Source organism: Chelonoidis abingdonii, chromosome 1 (assembly GCF_003597395.2).
Source record: "Chelonoidis abingdonii isolate Lonesome George chromosome 1, CheloAbing_2.0, whole genome shotgun sequence".
Taxonomy (NCBI): domain Eukaryota; kingdom Metazoa; phylum Chordata; order Testudines; family Testudinidae; genus Chelonoidis; species Chelonoidis abingdonii.
This window is the reverse complement of record NC_133769.1, coordinates 146,809,138-146,828,945: the sequence shown is the minus strand read 5'-3', so window position 1 is coordinate 146,828,945 and position 19,808 is coordinate 146,809,138. Positions and strand designations below refer to the sequence as shown.

At 41.3% G+C, this 19,808-nt stretch overlaps 1 pseudogene; it reads left to right on the top strand.

Annotated features, from left to right (window-relative positions):
* Nucleotides 1-7,997: 7,997 nt before the first annotated feature.
* On the top strand, nt 7,998-18,406 carry LOC116837055 (natural killer cells antigen CD94-like; annotated as a pseudogene).
* Nucleotides 18,407-19,808: the final 1,402 nt, after the last annotated feature.

Sequence of the window (19,808 nt, the reverse complement as noted above, 5' to 3'; positions counted from 1 at the left end):
CATTAGCACTCAATCTCTAACCCTCTTCATACTTACACATGCACAATCCAAGGCTAACAAAGCCTGGGTCTAAAGTAAGAAGAGGAAGGGGAAGGGTAGACAAGAGTTCTGCCCTGTGCACAGGTCATCTAGGGTCTGCTGTAAATCTCCAACTTGCTTCAGCTCTTGGGAGGATTTTAAGTCCTCAGTTCTTCTGGGGATGTTTTCGTCCAGGCACCCTCATCCCCCATGCTCTCGGTACCAATCCAAACTGGCCTCCTGCAGCTCCCTTAGTTTCCCCCATACACACCAGTCTCAGGATCGCGAGACTGTTGTTTTTCAGCTCACTGACCTTTGCAATTTTACAAATTTTGCAACCCCTTCAATTCTGTCTGGCTCAGTTCTCCTTTCTCATGGCTGGCTGGGGTTAAGACACAGGCTTCTGGCTGTTTGGCAGCAGAGAGCTTGTTTGTGTGCACTGTCCTTGGACAGCAGCTTCATTCCTTATCTTTGGGCCTAGCTAAATCATTGAGTTAACTCTTTCCTTTCTCCCTTCCTCCGCCTTCAGACTCCGGTAACCTGCAAAGGAATCTTCCACTCCACGCTCACACCTTCGACCCTTCCCAAAATACTTTCCAATGCATATAAAAGCATTAGCAATATACAACACTGGTGCTTACCCAGGGGACCGCTAAGGAGGGGGCATTTTATTATAACACCATTGCACAGTTACTGCTGCCCATATTGCCGCCCAATTCTATTTCCCCTAACAATTCTTCCCTGTTTGTAAGAAGCAGGTCAAGAGAAGAATGGCCTCTGTTTCTTTCTGCCAGTAGTTGCACCAGGAAATTGTCCCTAACACTCTCCAAAAACTTCCTGGATTGTCTGTGCACTGTTGTATTGCTCTCGCAGCAGATGTCAGGGTGATTGAAGTCCCCCATTAGAACCATGGCCTGTGTTCCGGAAACTTCAGTTAATTGTCTGGAGGAAGTCTTGTCTACCTCATCCTTCTGATGCTGTGGTCTGTAGCAAACACCCCCATGACATCATCCTTGCTGCTCTCTCTTCTAAACTTAGACTCTCAACAGGCTTTTTTCCAGTTTCATACTGAAGCTCTAAGCAATCATACTGCTCTCTTACATACAGTGCAACTCCTCCACCTTTCCTCCCCTGCCTGTCCTTCCTGAACAGTTTATACCCATCCATGACAGTGCTCCAGTCATGTGAGCTACCTCACCAAGTCTCTGTTATTTCAATCACATCATAGTTCTTTGACTGTGCCAGGACTTCCAATTCTTCCTGCTTTTTTCCCAGGCATCTTGCATCTATGTACATGCACCTAAGATAACTAGCCAATAGACCTGTTTCTCAGTATGAATCAGGAACCCTGCCCCCCCCGTCATTGCACCCTCCTCCTTGTGTTTCCTCCCAGTATCCCACTTCCCCACTTACCTCAGGGCTTAGGTCATCATCCCCTAATGAACCTAGTTTAAAGCTCTCCTCGCTAGATTAGCAATCCTGCCTACAAAGATACTCATCCTTTTCTTCATTAGGTGGATCCCATCTCTTCCTAGCAATCCTTCTTTCTGGAACAACATCCCATGGTCAAAGAATCCAAAGCCCTCTCTCTGACACCACCTGTGTAACTATGCATTTACCTGCACAATTCGAGGGTCCCTACGTGGGCCTTTTCCTTCAACAGGGATGTGACGTTATTGATATAAACTGGGACCATATAGAACATGGGTTGCAACCAGGTCCTGTAGTGGCACCAGATCTTATGTAAAGGGAGTCATATAAGGTGTCTAAGACCAGGTTACGGGTTACTGGTTATGATTATGCTGTATGTATGCCTGTATCATTTTGTAGTTGAAGTTATGAATATTGGCTGTATACTGTCTATATTTCAAACTTGTGCTGCGTTACTGGGAAAGATCCCAGACAAGTGGGTGTTAGCTCAGCTTAGCCTGCTTGTTGGCCCATTAAGGACCATCAGCTACACAATTGACCTATTGAGAGGAGGCAGATATGCCTTGTGACTCAGCAGAGTGTGCAGAAACTGGCCCATGTGACTGCAGACTCCATTTTGCTGTAACTTTCCACAGTATGAACAAACAAGTGTCCTTACACCTGGAAAAGCCTATATAAGGCTGATGCCTCATCTCCATCTTGTCTTCAGTCCTGCTTCTTACCTCTGGAGGGACTTTGCTACAAACTGAAACTCTGCACAAAGGACTGAACGACCCATCCCAGTGGGGGATTTTCCAGAGACTTGATTTAAACCTGCAGTTTACTCCATCACTGCTGCAAGCCTGAACTAAGAACTTTGCGATTACTGTATGTGATTGATTCCATTTAACCAATTCTAGCTCTCATCTCTATCTTTTTCCCTTTATGAATAAACCTTTAGATTTTAGATTCTAAAGGATTGACATCAGCGTGATTTGTGGGTAAGATCTGATGTGTATATTGACCTGGGTCTGGGACTTGGTCCTTTGGGATCGAGAGAACCTTTTTCATTTACTGGGGTGTTGGTTTTCATAACCATTCATCACCAGGATGAGTGGCACTGGTGGTGATACTGGGAGACTGGAGTGTCTAAGGAAATTGCCTGTGTGACTTGTGGTTAGCCAGTGGGGTGAAACCGAAGTCATTTTTGTCTGGCTGATTTTGTTTGCCTTAGAGGTGGAAAAACCCCAGCCTTGGTCTGTGACTGCCCTGTTTGAGCAATTGGTCCTGAATTGGCACTCTCAGTTGGGTCCCAGCAGAACTACATCGTCACAAGGGAGGATGGACAAGAACATGACTTTTGCCTCAAACTCCTTTATCCTTCTTCCCAGAGCTACATGGTCTGCAGCGACCTTCTCAAGGTCGTTTTTGGCAGTATCATTGGTGTCCACATGGAGAAGTAGAAAGGGATAGCAGTCCAAGGGCTTGATCAGTCTCGGCAGACACTCTGTCACATCCTGAATTCTATCTCCAGGCCAGCAGCACACTTCTCTAGTCTCTCAGTCTGGTCAGCAGATGAATGACTATGACACTCATAATGCCATTTAAAGTCTTCTGTGGTGCTGATGGCAGCAGTGCTCATTGAAACTGGGTGGCAGGAGAGCAGAGGCTGCTTCCAAGTCACCCAGCTCCTAAGGCAGCGTTGCCTGCCAACCGCTTCAGAGAAGTAGAGGTGGCATGGTTTTGCTTCAGAATTGAGTGCCTCAAGATCATATTTCCCAGGAGACACCAGATTTCAGTGTCCGTGATGCCATTTCACGGCTGCAAATTTGGTAGATCCCTAGTTATGCTTCAGGCAAACACTGGGAATTGTTCTTCTTTACCTAAATAGCTTCATCCTCTTCCAGAGAATGGAAGTGTCTTGGCCATAGTCCACTGTTCCATGATAAGGCCTGGAAGAACTTAACTCTCCACTGGGCTACACTTGCTTCCCCGGTAAGTCAAGTAGGGACCTTGAACACAGAGACCACAGGCTAGACTCTGATTTCATTCATATCAGTATAACTAGGGAGTGAATGTATTCACTTCAATGGAGTTACTCTTAGTTTACACCAGAATAACTGACAGAAGAATCTCACCCCATGTTTTAAGAAGTGCAGAGACACTAGCTGATCAATATTTAAGTGACCTTAAGCAGATTAAATTCACAGGTAAATCTACAGAGACAGAAGTTCCTGTGAGCGCTTTGTGAGGGGGAAGCGCATTTCAAACTACCAGAGTGAGAACTTCCTGTGAAGTTTCAGATTGGCTAGTGTAGTGTGAATAATTCTGCTCCTCTCAGTTCCTGTTGTCCATCTCCTTACAAGGCAGTAACAAGGTGATACCAAACTGTCTCTCTCTCCATCCCCCAGGGATTTTCATGAAGGACAAAGCCATTTGTGGCACTTCAAGGTCTAGTTCCAGCACACCAGGCTCCTATCAAAGAGCTACAAAGGTATGAGTTCCACATTCTTCAGAGACCTTCATGGTTAGAGCATGTAGTTGTTGTAAGAGGCACAGTTATTACTTTGATATAATTCAAGAAATGAATGGAATTAGTTGTTTCAAATAGACATATGTCTGCCTCCTGTACAATATTTTTCTTCTGATAACAATTTAAGAGACAGTATGAAATATAGTACCATTACATTATTATTATTTGTATTAAGTGACTGTGAAAGAATTTATCACAGGCATTAGAATTCTACATTTCTGTATTTTATGCATCTCTGGTGCAGTATGTAGACTATCTAATTGTATATGGCAAATCTAGCAGATCAGCATAAACTGGGGAAGATCGGAGATCTAATATCTTAATTTTTAGTAAGGAATTTGACAGTGTTTCTCAAGAAATCTGACTTAGTGAATTATTTCAAATTGTCTTGGGTAAGAACATTATCACTAAATTGAAAAATGGTTGAAATACTGTAAAAAAGTGTAATGATAAATGAAAACAGACTGAGTTTAGTGTCAGGATCTTTGTTATTTATTATCTTCATAAATAGTCTTGAAACTGGAGTACATAGCCTGTTAATGTAAACTAATGTTATGCACTTCTCAGATGATGCTAAATGAAGGGCTGTTGCAAACACGAACAAGGTCACACAGTTAACCCAAACACATTTGGAAAGTTTAGCAAAATAAGCAGAAAATGATATTAAAACTATAACATCTAATGTAATAATCCAATACATGGCTATTCAGTGGTAGGGAGAAATGGAAGCCAGTACTGATGAAAGAAATTTAGGAGTGAGAGTGGAAAATAGATTAAACATGTACTTGCAATGTGTTATGTTTCCAAAAAGATAAATAATAATTTGTGCATAGCTAGATGCACTGTGTTACAGTCTCTTTATGGCTCTGATGAGAGTATACCTAGAATACTACAGTCATTTTTGTGCACTTCCATTTTCAGTCATTATTATTTGTATTTTATTATTTATTTGTTGAACACCTAGTGTTTAGCTGTCTGTACAGAATATAAGGCAGATGGCCCAAGATTTTCAAAAAAATCTCGGAGGATAGGTCCATCAATGGCTATTAGCCAGGATGGGCAGAAATAGTGTACCTTGCCTCCATTTGCCAGAAGCTGGGAATGGGCGACGGGGGATGGATCACTTGATGATTATCTGTTTTGTTCATTCCCTCTGAAGTACCTGGCATTAGCCACTATCGGAAGACAGGATATTGGGTTAGATAGACCTTTAGTCTGACCCAGTATGGCCATTCTTATAGTCTTATGCTCTTAAAAATGAGCCTAAAGTTAGGTTCCTAAATTAATATCTAGGCATCTGAAAGTAGATTTATATTCAAAAATATTGACCACCCATCAGCCTCTCTGAAGTCTATGGTTACTACTGGATACTCAGTACTTTTGAAAATCAGGCTGCTTAAATAGGCACCCACACATAGACTTGGAAGCCTAATGTTTAACACCCATTTTTGAATATTTTAGCCACGGTCCCTAATCCACAGATTTAGATAAACATGGCTTTTTTTTTAAAAAAAGGCAGAAAGTGGTTGGAAGTTTTGAAAGAATTCAGAGAAAAGACATGAAGTTTATTAAAGGGGCTGGAGGGATTGACTTATAAACAAGAAATGGAAGAACTATGTATGTATAATGAACTTTGTGCAAACCCTGATTAAAAGGGGATGCACAATAATTGTTTAGAAATATTGAAAGTGTATCAGCATTGAAGAGGGAAATGGACTGTTCAGGGTAGTGTGAGGCTGTAGAGCTAGAGGTGAAGAGAAGGAGGTAAGACAAAAATGTTTCCCAAGCTAAGGTGTGGAAATCCCTCTGCAGGAAACATTTAAAATTAGACTGGATAAAGCTCTAGACAGAATCCTATGATAAACATGTGAAAGTATAAGCCCCAGTCTGTGTTCAGTGCAGGATTGTTGTATAGACCACGTGTGGGGAGGGGAAGAGGGTCTCTATTTCACTAGCTAGGGAAGGGAGGCAATCTCCTGGCCCAAGTCCCTTTTCATCCCCTTCTTTATTGTTTACAACAATGAGAACAAACAAAAATGAGAAAACTAACACAACTGAAAACACTGCTCATAATCCCCAGAGGCTTCCCTGCCTCAACCGCCAATGGGAAAGAAGACTTCTTTCCCCTGTGACCCTTCTGAATCTTGATTCCCGTTCTTGCCTGGCATGTGAGAGTCAGGGATCCCTTAACTGTTCCAGTCTGCTGCATTATCCTTGTTACAGACTCCCAAAGGATGAAATAGATGACATTAATATATGGGATTGACACTTTCACTTCTATTTCTGCAGCATGAGGCTACATTCTGACAAGCCCTCCCTCAGGGTGGGTTTCCTGCCCTACCTTCATGTTTCCAGCCCCTTTCCAGGCTGACTTATTGTGGGGAAGGATATCTCAGTGGTTTGAGCATTGGCCTGCTAAACCTAGGGTTGTGAGCTCAATCCTTGAGAGAATAATTTAGGGAATTGGGGTTAAAATAAACCAATAAAACAAAACTGGGGATTTGTCCTGGTTTGAGCAGCGGGTTGGACTAGATGATCTCCTGAGGTCCTTTCCAACCTTGATATTCTATGACCCCTTTTGGACTGTGTAAATCTGGAATAACTCCAGTGATTTCCATGGAATTATGCTAGATGTACACAGGGCTGTCTCAGAACATAACGTGGTCCCGTGATGCTGTACTGGAACTCAATGTGCATAGTACTAAAGGATATCACACAAGGGGAGGAGCAGATGGAGGAGGTGCACCAATCAAGTGTCAATTCTTGGAGGCGCTGAGGTCTAAAGTTCTGTTCCTAAATCAATATTTAGGTACCTAAAGGCGGGCTTTTTAACAAAAGTGCCTAAATGATTTAGTTTCAGAGTAGCAGCCGTTTTAGTCTGTATCCGCAAAAAGAACAGGAGTACTTGTGGCACCTTAGAGACTAAGAAATTTATTTGAGCATAAGCTTTCATGGGCTATAGCCTACTTCATCGGATGGATGCAGTGGAAAATACAGTCTGAAGATATATAGATATAGCTATAGCTATATACATAGAGAACATGAAACAATGGGTGTTACCATACACACTCTAACGAGAGTGATCAGTTAAGGTGAGCAATTACCAGCAGGAGAGAAAAAACCTTTTGTAGTGGTAATCAAAATGGTCCATTTGCAGCAGTTAACAAGAAGTTGTGAGGAACAGTGTGTGTTGCGGGTGTGTGGAATAAACATGGGGAAATAGTTTTATTTTGTGTAATGACCCATCCACTCCCATCCATATCACATTGGTATATCTACCAATATCTACCAATGTGATATGTGCCATCATATGCCAGCAATGTACCCGTGCCATGTACATTGGCCAGACTGGACAGTCTCTATGTAAAAGAATAAATGGACGCAAATCAGACATGAAGAATTATAACATAAATGATTTAGGTGCACAATCCCTATTAAACTCAATTGTATAAAACAGGTAAAGAACCATATCCAGAATCTTTAGAAAGCTAAGGAGAGAGCAGAGAGGGGCACCCCTTGTAGCACTGCACATTTATGACATATGCTGTAGGCACTTCCCCCAGCACAGCCATCCCTGTCAGCCAAGGGAGGGGGCTATAATCCAGTTCCCGCATTACCCAGAAATTGTCTGACTTGCTACTGGTAGATCTAATTGCTGCCACTAACTATTGAGTTCTCCAGCATTAGTAGCCAGATTGTGTCTAGCCTCTCTCCATTGCCAGAGCAAATGAAATCATAGCTTTATCTTTTAGACTCCTAAATCTATCCTCACAGGGTTTTATTTATTTGTTTGTTTTTCTTTTCTGAATCCCTCTAGTTTGTCAGTGAGTATTAATATGTCCCACATTCAGAACTAGGTGCCACATTCCCAGTGCAGTAAGAAGGAGGCTTGGTTCTTCCAAACCCTCAGTTATTCTGCTATTAGATCCTGACGTTTGTTGTTGTGGTTCCATAGTACAAGTATCAGTTTCCATCAAATCCCATTTTTCATCTCAGTCTACTGAATCCAACCTTTCTATCCCAGAATGCAACAGAAATGAGTGAGCAGGCAGTGACCTATGTAGACCTGAAATTTCAAACTCCTTCCAAGCACCAGAAGAAAAAGATGCCTAAGAAGACCAGGGAGAAAGGTGTGGTATATTTGTAAGAACCTGAGAACATATCTGCTATTACTGATATTTTATTGTCTGTGTTAAATCTCTTCCTTGAGCTGTACACATAGTACCTGACTTTATCTACTTATATTATTAGCTTTTTCTTCATTGCCAGGCACAGTTATTTTAGTAATTTTTTAACATCTGTCAGGCACTGAAATGCTCCTGGAATGATACATTGTATTCTGGGCAAGGGGAGCAAAAGTTATCGTACCTTTGGAGCCCTGGAACACAGTTCTGGGATTGTGTTATCGCAAACCTTTCCATGTCAATGGATGTTGTTGATTTGCCCTATGTTCAAGACACAGTCTCTTTAAGTCATGTCTTGTGGCTGGAGTATTAAAGGAGGTGACGTGTGAATTCTCTCCTTTCCAGATGTGAATAAAGTACAATTTTCTCTATGCTTTGCCTTCAATATCATGAAATCATGGCTGATACTTAATTGTTCATATTTATTTACCATCCCAGAGCCTTAAGATCATTCCTGTCCAGCAGAGAATTTCCTGAGCTACAGAGGATTTCCACTGAGCGTCCAGGAAGTTGAGCAGCTAGTTTTTGAGAGGATGACATTTAAAAATGCTCTTTAAAAAAATTAAAACAATGGACTCCATCTAGAAGAGCGTAATGCCAAGTGCCATGTTTCCTCTGAAATCAATAGTAAAACAGCCTTTGACTTCAATGGGAGCAGAAGCAAGCTTTAAATCAAGGAAATAGCACTGGAAATGTTTAATGAGTTTATAAATATGCTTATTAGATCACAGTTCAATTTGTTTTGAAGTATGTAAAGTGAAATTTTACATTTCAAAGTTGTCATTAGCAGAATGCATGAGTCAAGGGTAGTCAAATAGATACATTATCTTAACTGGATATTTCCGTAACTCTTAATGCTTAGCTTTGAAACTGTAATTTCCTGATTATAGTGTATGTGCAAAGGGTTATATAAGTCACATGAATAACTTTAAATGTAACAACACTTTTGGGTAAGACTCTAAATAGGAGTCAGATATTGGAAACAAGGTGATAAGATGCATATGCTGAATTCACAATGTTAGTTGGTTGACCCCAGTACACTGACAGGCTACGGCAGACCATTGTGTCTTGGGACAAAACCTTTTAATACCAAAGTTCTGCTATGCCCTACATCCTGCAATGAAAGTTTTATAGTTCTATAGATTGTAATCAGAGCTGTCCATCTTTATCAGCCCAATGAATGAAAATAATTATTTCTATGCTATAACCCACTAGAGATAAATGAGGAGGTGGTGACCTACACAGAACTGAAATGCCATAAAGCTTCTGAGCAGCAGAGGAGACAACAGACTACGAACCCCCGGGGCAAAGGTACTGCGTGCTATAAGCTGCTGGCTCCACTCATACTACTATTTAACTGCCCATAGTCTAACACCTTCCTTGAATTGTATGAGAACATGAAAAGCAAAACTGCACATAAAGGATCGGGATTTAAATACCCAAAATCAAGACATTCAACAGCTAAGATGCCACAAGTATTATCCACCTGGCCTCATTGCACATTCTTTATATTACAATATAAAATTGAGCCTTTAAAATAAATTCAGAGTAGTGCTATGTATTCATGTAATACAGGGCCAGATTATTCTCAGCCATTGTATGAATGTTTGCAGGGAGAGGAGCAAAGGGTACTAGGCATGCCCTGCTTTCTACCCACAAATGCAGTGGCCAGATATTCTCTTCCCAGCTGTAGGGATTGTTCCCTCCTGGAACGCAGAGAGGCATTGGCCACCCCAAAGTGGACAGAGGGGAAAATACAACTATGGCCTCATCTAGCCTCCTGCCCCAGGTCCAGAGCTAGACATAAGCAGACTAAACAATTGTTTAGGGCCCTGATCAGCTACATGAGCCCCCCATTCACTTTTTATTTTAAAAACTTTCCTGATTTAGAATTAAAGGGCACAAAATATTCCTGCTTAGGGCCCACAATGTACTAGCACCATCATTGCCTCCCCCACTGGGTAACACAGGGAAGAAGCTCCACCATCCTATAAGATGGTGCAATGAGTGCTCTCTTCTTGCATACTTGAGAGCTCAGGGAGGGACTGTTCCCCAGGAGACACAATCCCCACCCAGACCTCCTGCTGGGGAGGCGACATACTAGCCCAACACAGAGCAGTTCCTAAAAGGCACAGCTGAGCCCTTAATGCTTTTTTTAAAGGTGCCTTGAAGGTGGAACTCACAAGAGGGAAGGAGGGGTTTTTTATTCTTCCTAGAACTCCTTGTTCTGAGCCTTCTTATCCTTACCCCATCTTTATAGGTGTACAAAATACTAGCAGTGAATGAATATAATGCTTCCCCTCTTTCACAAATTGCTACACAGAAGCATTTTGGGCCACTGCACAGGGCTTCTAACTGCCAGCCAGGAGAGGAGGATGTTATTGACTCCCTTGGTAAGCCTGAGCAAAGCATTTCACCTCTGTCTGTTTCAATTTTCCTACCTTCTTAAGTGCTACAATTGAAAAGCTCCATGTAAGTGCTAAAGTGGAAGGAATAGCCCTTAATGGTTTTCTCCTAGGACCTCAGAGCACAGTTCTGTTGCCATCAAGTCCCACGTAAAAGAGTCTGCTTCCTTACTAAGGCTTCGTTAAGGCTAGATCCTGCTCTCCGGGTATCTTGACCTGTATAACTTTGAACAGGGCAAGAGTTTTCATTCCATAGTTCAAGAGCCCTGATAACTTGTTCTGACATGGCTGAATATATGTGATGGTAGAGGGGGAAGAATGAATATTTGTGTGCGGTTGAGCTGCATTTCACTAACACAGAGAACATGAATGGCTTATGCCTCGTTTGGGGTTTAAAAGCCTTTCCCTCTGCAATTCTGTACTTCTCCCCTCTCTTTCTCTCTCTCAGATTCTTCTGCTCCAGCTCCTGCATGGAGGCCCATAGCAGGGATTTTGGGGACCTTCTGTTTGGCTTTGCTCATAGCAGTGGGGGTCTTGGCTGCGAATGGTAAGCATGAGCAAAGTAGATACTGATAAACAAGCTCTGTGCTGGGATGTTCCTTGTGTAACTGCTGAAGAGTAAATCTCATGAGGTGTACGTCAGTAAAGAGCTGCAATGCTTAGCTTCTCTGAAAATCAGGCCACTTATTTAGATGCCTTATTATGGTTTTAGGGGGCCTAACATGGACACTGGCTGGATTCTGTCACATTCTCTCCCCTCCACACATACACACCCAAATCAGGGACCCCCTTTGCAGAGTATCCAGGGACAATGACACTGTCAAGCCTCTGGCATAACAAGTCCAACTTGCCACATCTCCCAAGAGCTAGAAGGGCCAGAGGATCCTCCAGAACAAATATGCAGGACAGACTTTCTGGTGGACCCCTGCAGAATCATGAATTTGGAGTCTAACCCCCTGGCTTCAGCATCATGGCCCAAAACACACTCCTGATGTGAGCATTCCTCTGGGCTGATATGCTCATTGAATTTCCTGTCCATAATGTAAGTGTCCTTGTCTTCCTTGCAAAAATTCCAGGGCTTTTCACTTACCACTTTCTTCCTAAATATCTGATTTTCCTGTGTTGTAGTCTAACTTCAAAAATAGGATTTCTCTGCACTGAGGTCACTGCAAACATCACTGGTGTTCAACCAAGATGCTGGAAATCAGGATGTTTTCAATTGCTATATTCTGTGACTCTTTACAGAGTTAAGATTTTCAGTCACACAGTGTTTTTTTTGTTTGTTTGGTTGGTTTTTTGGGGGGGGAATTAAGTTCAAAATGTGACTTTTAAGATGACTTTTAACAAGAAAAAGTATCTGACGTATTACATATAACATAACATGTTGTTCTAATAATACAACAGACATTATGCCCAATGGCATAACTACAGGTAGAAGTTGGTCCTTTGTGTCCCTATAAGTCATAATATCTTATGATTTGTAGAACAGTTGCAATTTACTTTTAAGTGATACATCATATTGTTATATTATTTTGGCTTTAAGTTTTTCAGATCTCCCATGTATCATGTAGACAGCAGGATAACCTCAGCCAGTACCAGGAAATTACCCAAGCTAAGAATGGAAACCTGCCAAAGGTTTTGAACAGGAAAGATAAAGGTCGGTTGGCTTCAGAAGGGCATTTTTTTCCCATGTGCTGTAACTTTAGACTGAAATAATTTCATATTGAATTCCCAACACTGTTGCTACACTGATGGATATCAGAGTATGACATTTTGGTTAATTAGATTCTAATTATTTTTATCTTTATTTACCAAAATTTTACATTCACTGGAAAACTCAGAAGTGAGTCTTAAAGGAACATAAGGGAGGCTAAGCTGGTTTAAGTCACATGTTGAAAGACCACCAGAGAGGACGGTAGGAAGAAAAAACAGTTAACAGGAGGAAATAATACAATCACAGAAATGTTGATTGGGAAGGACTTCAAAAGGTCATTTAGTCAAGTCACCTGCACTGAGGCAGGTCCAAATATACCTAGATCATCCCTGACTGGCGTTTGTCTAAACTATTCTTAAAAACCTCCAAAGATGAGGATTCCACAACCTCCCTTGTAAGGCTATTGCAGTGATTAAAAATCCTTATACTTGGAAAGTTTCATTTTAACCCTAACCGAATTCTCCCTTGTTGTAGATTAACTTGATTACTTGTTGTCACCTCTCAGGCTTCTCTTCTCTATAATCATGCACAGTGTTGTCAACTTTCCTCACATATCAGAATATCATTTTTGATGCTCTTCTCTGGACTTCCTCCAATATGTCCACATCTTTCCTAAATGTGGCACCAAGAAATGGACACAAGACTCAAGATCAGGCCTCACCAGCGCTGACTACAGAGGGACAGTTACCTCTGATGTCTTACATATGACACGTTAATACATCAAAAATTATATTAAAATTATTTTGTAACTCCATCACACTGGGGACTCATATTCAATTTGTGATCCACTAGCAACTCCAGATCCTTCTCAGCACTATCACTGCCTAGCCAGCTATTCTCCATTCTGTAGTTGTGCATTGAATTTTAATTTCCTCAGTGTAGTACTTTGCACTTTTCTTTAGTGATTTTCATCTTGTTGATTTCAGACCAATTCTTTAATTTGTCAAGATCATTTTGCATACTAAACCTGTCCTCCAGTGTGCTAGCAACCCCTGCCAGCTTGGTGTTATCCACAAATTTTATAAGCATGCTTTTTACTCCTTTATCTACATCACAAATGAAAACATTGAATATACTGGCCCCAGGACCCTGATAACTACTCTTTAAGTAAGGTCTTTCAACCAGTTTTCTACCCACCTTATATTAATTTAATTTATACCATATTACCTTAGCTTGTTTATGATAATGTCATGTAGGACTGTGTCAGAAGACTTACTCAAATCAAGATATATAATGTCTACAGCTTCCCTTCTCTCCACTAGACCTGTAGCCATGTCAAAGAAGGAAATTAAGTTGGTTTGGCATGATTTTTTCTTGATCAATCTATGTTGTCTATTAAATATCATTCTATTGATGGGAAGAGATAGCTCAGTGGTTTGACCATTGGCTTACTCAATTCAGGGTTGTGAGCTCAGCTCCTTGAGGGTGCCCTTTAGGGAGGTGGGACCAAAAAAAATAGTTGGGGATTAGTCCTGCTTTGAGCAGGGGGTTAGGCTAGATCTCCTGGGGTCCCTTCCAACTCCAGTATTCTATGATTAAACTCTATATGCTTATAAATTGATTATTTCATAATTTGTTCCAGACTCTTCCATAATTCTCAAGGTCCTCTTTTTCCCCGTTTTTAAGATCAGTACTATGTTTGCCCTTCTCCAGCCTCTGGACTTCCCCAGGAGTTCTCAAAGATATTTCCTAATGGTTCTGAGATTGCTTTAGTTAGTTCCTTAAGTACTCTAGGGTGAATTTCCTCAGGCCCTGCTCACTTGAACACATGTCACTTATCTAACTATTATTTATCCGGTTCTTTCCCTGTTTTGGCTTGTGTTTCTTCTCCCTTGCTGTTATTATTAATTGTATTTAAATATTTATTAAAGGTATTAAACACTTTTCCCTTCTTGATATAATTCATCGTTATCTGTCCTTTGTCCTTAGTCAAGGACCTGCACTTTCCTTCACCTTTCTCTAGCACCTTATGCATTTACAGAAACACTTTTTATTACCTTTTATGTCCTTTGCTAGGTGCAGTTCATTTGGTGCCTTGCCATTTCTGATTTTTTTCCTACATGCTTGTGCCATTCTTTTGTACTCATCCTTCACAGATTGTCCACTTTCTACTTTTTGTTGGATTTCTCCTTAATATTCAATTTGTTAAAGAGCTCTTGATGGGGCCATACTGGCCTCTTACTATTCTTCCTATCTTTCCTATCAAACCCCACACTGAGCACAGGCAGAAGGGGGCGGGGATCCTCTCCTGCCAAGAGGCACGACCACACACACATGCAGCTGCCACAACTGCCAGTCATCGAGTTAGGGACCCACAACTGCAACTAATGGAGGAAACAGGGCCTGCTATAAAAAGAGAAAGTTCAAATAAGAAAGGGAGGGAGAAAGGCCTGAGTCAGCAAAAGGGTAAAATCCCTGCAGCTGGCTGCATCCAGAAACACAGCCCAAAGGGGCTGAAGCAGACCACCAAGCCTAATTAGAGCCAGAGACCAAGAATTGTCATGACCAGAGGCTAACCAAAGAAAACCAGTCAGGGGGCAACAGAGATCTCCTGAAAGACCATAGAAAGAACTGGTGACAACTTCACATCATAATAATTTGCTCTTGTACTTTTAATATTGTCTTTTTGACAAACTGTCAGTTTTCCTAAACTCCCTGTTCCTTTAGATTTTCTTCCCATGGTGTCTTACCTACCAGTTCTCTTTTAAGAAGCTATAAGGTAAAATAGTCAACCTCCCACTTTAAGGTTTTCCGTCTCTGGTGCTTCTCAGCATGTAGGTTTCACCAGCTTAGATTCCCTGACATTTGCAAATGAGTAAGTGAGTGATAAATGGAATCTAACTCTGCATGAAGAAGCCTCACTTACAGATCCTCACTGAATTTTACCCATTGTGCAAGAATCCTGCTCAGTAATTATTGACAAAGAAATAGCCAATTACTTACAATAGAACTCGCACTTGAGGTATAGAAGCCAAAAAATACACAAAACTCCCCTAGGGGAAAAACAAACAAACATGATTTGTGTATAAAAGGAAAGTGATGTTGGCATAGCAATAATTATTTTATTTGCTATAGAACAATAGTCCTCATGCCAGCATCAAAATACAAGCAACCGTGTCAATGCTTGTGAATCTCCAGATGGTTTGTGATGCACTTGACTCAAAATCAAACTATAAGAGAAAATCTATTATTACAAATTGAGCCTAATACTTCTAATAAAGGAATATCTAGAGGCCCAAATCAGGTATGGGCCTCCATTATATTAGATGTTGTAAAAACACATCATAAGAGATAGCCCCTATGTGAGAGAGATGACAAATTTAATGCAAACAAAGCACATTAAGTGGATGAAACAGTCAAGGGGAGAAAATAGGGGAGGGAGGACAAGTGTAACAGCAACAGAAGAAACATAAACTGTATTTCTTTTTAAGGGTGGAAGTTTCTTTGCCCAGAAAATTGGTTTCCCCATGGAGATAAATGTTACCACTTTTCTACTCAATCCAAACCTTGGTTGGAGAGTCAAAAGGCCTGCTCTTCTCATGGCTCCAGACTCCTCCTGATAGAAAACAAAGAAGAGCTGGTAGAGTATCTTTGTCTTTGGAAAGCTGCATATTCAAAACAGCCAACAGAAGATTAGTCAGTGAAAAGACGATTGTAGAAAATGAGATTTGGCTTTATTTGGTACCTTGCTTTTTCTTGAAGGCTAATTACTTTATACCTCCTCTTCTCTCCCCAGCATTAGAGCCATAACTGAACCATAAATTAAATTAAAAGGCACCTGGTACAAGGCAAAACACCAATGTCACCAGTACTTTTCATATTCAAGTTACATTTATTACTGTAGTACAAGAAAAACCTGTACATCACTCCGGGTATTTTTCTCTGTCTCCGAAGTGATCTAGGGGAGGTATTGTCTTCTAGACCAGTGCTTCTCAAAGTGGTGGTTTGCGAACTGGAGCCGTCGGCTGCCGGTCCACAGCAAGTTTCCTCATAAGAGTTTTGAATAGGATAATAATATGGCACCGGTCCCTGACACATTGGAAAAAAAAATTGCCGGTCCCCCACATCAGATAGCTTGAGAAGCACTCCTATAGACAAGAGAGTGAATAGAGATTAATCAACAAAGAATGCTGTCACAATTTCTACAACAAACACTTGTGAAGGAAATGAAGAATGTGATCAGGTTGGTTAATGGGGTTGATCAACCATGAGTAGGGCCCTACCAAATTCACGGTCCATTTCAGTCAATTACATGGTCATAGTGTTTTAAAAATCATAAATGTAATGATTACTGCTATTTAAGTCTGAAATTACATGGTGGTTTAATTGTAGGGGCCCTGACCCAAAAAGGAGTTGTGTGTGTCGGGGGAGTGTCACAAGGTTATTGTACAGGGGGGTTGTGGTACTGCTACCCTTATTTCTGTGCTGCTGCTGTTAGCGGCGCTGCCTTAAGAACTCTGAAGGCAGAGCCATAGTGAGCAGCAGCACAGAAATAAGGATGTCATGGTGTGGAATTGCCACCCTTACTTCTGCACCGCTGCCTGCAGAGCTAGGCCCTCAGTCAGCAGCCACCATTCTTTGTCACCCAACTCTGAATGCAGCAGCGCAGAAATAAGGGTGGCATGGTATAGTATTGCCACAATTACTTCTGCACTGCTGCTGGTGGGGCGCTGCCTGGCCAACAACTGCCACTCTCCGGTCACCCAGATCTGAAAGCAGACCAGAAGTAAGAGCAGCAATATTGTGACATACCTAACATAACCTTGTGACCCCCCCTGCAGCTCCCCTTTGGGTCAGGACCCCCAGTATGAGAAACATTGCTATACCCTGTGATATCTGTATAGTATAGGGTAAAAGCACACACACATACACAAAAACATATTTCAAGAGTGGGAGACCAGATTTCACAGTTCATGACACATTTTTCATGGCCATGAATTTGGTAGGGTCCTAACCATGAGGCTACCTCAGGACATAGGGACCTGTTAACCACACCACTGTACCTGATATCCATACAGTTGTGAAACGAGCAAATACCTGATGTACATACATCCATGAAATGAGCAGGGAAAGGAATGTAATTGCATGAATTGGCTTTGTCCTTCTACAGGATTTCATAAATCCCCTGGCAACTTCTCACTGGATAGGATTGACACGTGAGACGACCGACAGGTTGTGGATGTGGGTGAATGGTACAGCTTTCTCCACTGACTGGTAAGTTCCAGACATGACTAGAATTTCCCATCTCAATTAAGTGAATTGACAGTGCTATGATGAAGAGAAACCCAAGCTTCAGTAAAAAAGAGTGCAATATGTCATCACTGAAATGTATTTTTAAATTCTATGGGGGCCCAAGTCAGCAAAAGATGGTGCAAGTCAAGGTTGAGATGTATTGATCAAAAGCTCCAGGTGACGAAACATCAAAAGTGGAGAGGAAGCTGGTGCTGCAGGTCAAGAATGAAGTGCATGTGCAATGAGCTGAGAGCAGTAGGAATTCAAGGGAAAAAAAGAATAGAGAGGAGGTTGTGTTATGGCTGAAGTGCACTGGCAGTTAAGTGAAAAATTTGCACAGCATGTGATACACTACAGAAGCTCCCTGACATACACAGGGCATTCTGGAATGGAACGCCTTGCATAAGTCAAATTTTGCATAAGTCTGGAACGTATCTCCAACAATTATGGAAAAAAAACAACTTACGGAACTTTTTTAATAAGTCCAGATTTCCGTAAATTGGGTTTGCATAACCCGGGGAGCATCTGCACTCCTGACTCTAGCCAATGCAATTATTCCCTCACATTCATAAATACCAAATTTACTGATTTTTTTTTAATAATAGCCCCTCTGCTTCTCCACAATTGTCTTTTTATTATTTGTTTTTGCCATATGTTTAAATTATAGACATTTTAACCTTTGAAAAAATAAGGTAGTAATAGAAATATAACTAGAATGACTTGAAGTAACATTTTATTCTATCATAGGTTTGCAATAAATAAAGGATACATTGATGGGAACTGTGCACCTGTCACAAGTGGAGAGCTGTCCTCTGGTCCATGCAAAGATTCAAAGCGCTATATTTGTGAGCAGCTGGTTCTTTGGCCAAAGCCTGACATATCGGCATGAGATGGATCATGGAAATCATAAAATCTGGGGCATCCCAAATACAATGACAAATATCCCCAATAAATACTACCACTGTCATCTTTCCCTTTTCAGAGGCTGTGTTCATACTGTAAAATTGTAATACACTTTCTGTGACCACATACTGTTCATGGGTCTGTGTCAAAAGGAGCTGGGAATGACCACTCAGAGTAAAAAGCAGATAGTTAAATCTGATAAACCATATGTCTTTTGGATAATTGGAGCCAATCAGAGCCCTCCCACCAGCTGAACCTGGTCTCTTTTTCATTTCCCAGCTTGTTGATAGTTTATTTAAAAATAATAATTAGTTCACTATCTGGTTAAAATACTTTTCTTTTAATAAATTGGTAAAAAATAATTGGATTTAGATGCCACCTTTTATATTTTTTTACTTTGTTGCATTTCATTCAGTCACAGAAGAATTGCTGTAATGAAGCAATATAAACATAAGGACAACACTGATCAAACTGCAAGTACCTTTTGTGGAAAATAGTTTGAAGGTGTTCCTTAAGAGTGTGGTGGGTTGAACGGAGATGGATATGAGGGGCAATCAATATCCATGTCCAAGGGGCCAACACAGCAAAGGAAAATTCACCTGCCTCATTCACTACCCACCTCCCCCTATCCTCCAGCTTCTCAAATCACTGAGCAAACCTACAGGTACATCATAAACAAGATGAGAGCAATGGAGAAACCCAGCTGTGAGATGTTGTAGTCACCAGGGAAGAGGTTCTCATTCACATCATTGCTGTTACCCAAAGTACACAATTTGGGAGAGGATCCCACTTCTGTACCATATTCCATGGACTGGGCATGGTCAAAAGGGACATTCCTTAACTTCACCACCTCAAGCCCAGTAAGCTCTGTTTGTTGCCAAGGTATCCTTACACCTCATGACCCAGTCAGTTCCTCTTTGTCCCCCAGTGGGGAAATGTTCCATTCCAAGAACATTATAATCTCCCTAGCCCACTTGTTACAAACCTCATGTCCGCTTACCAAAGTGATCCCAATGTTTTACATTTATGCCTAATGTTGTTGGGAATAGACTTTCTTTCAACACCCCTAAATGCCATGTGGTCCCAAACCATCCCAATTTGAATGATTTTAGAATCATTGCAGACAAGCTATGGGTCAAAAAGCCCTCCCAGTAATTTCCATTACAGAGGAGTGGCCTTTCAAAATTTCCCAGAATCCTCTGCTTCTCAATATTGTGCTGAGAAAGATGAGATAGGTACCCATAAGGCACTGCAACTTACAGAGATTAGATCAGTGGTCCTGGAGATGCAGGAGAAACCTGCACACAGATTGCAGCAGCATGGATGTAGTGGAGATGCTGAACCGTTTTTTTTAAATCATTTCTACCCTACCCATTTGATAACTAATGGCTCAGTTCCAAAGTGTAAAC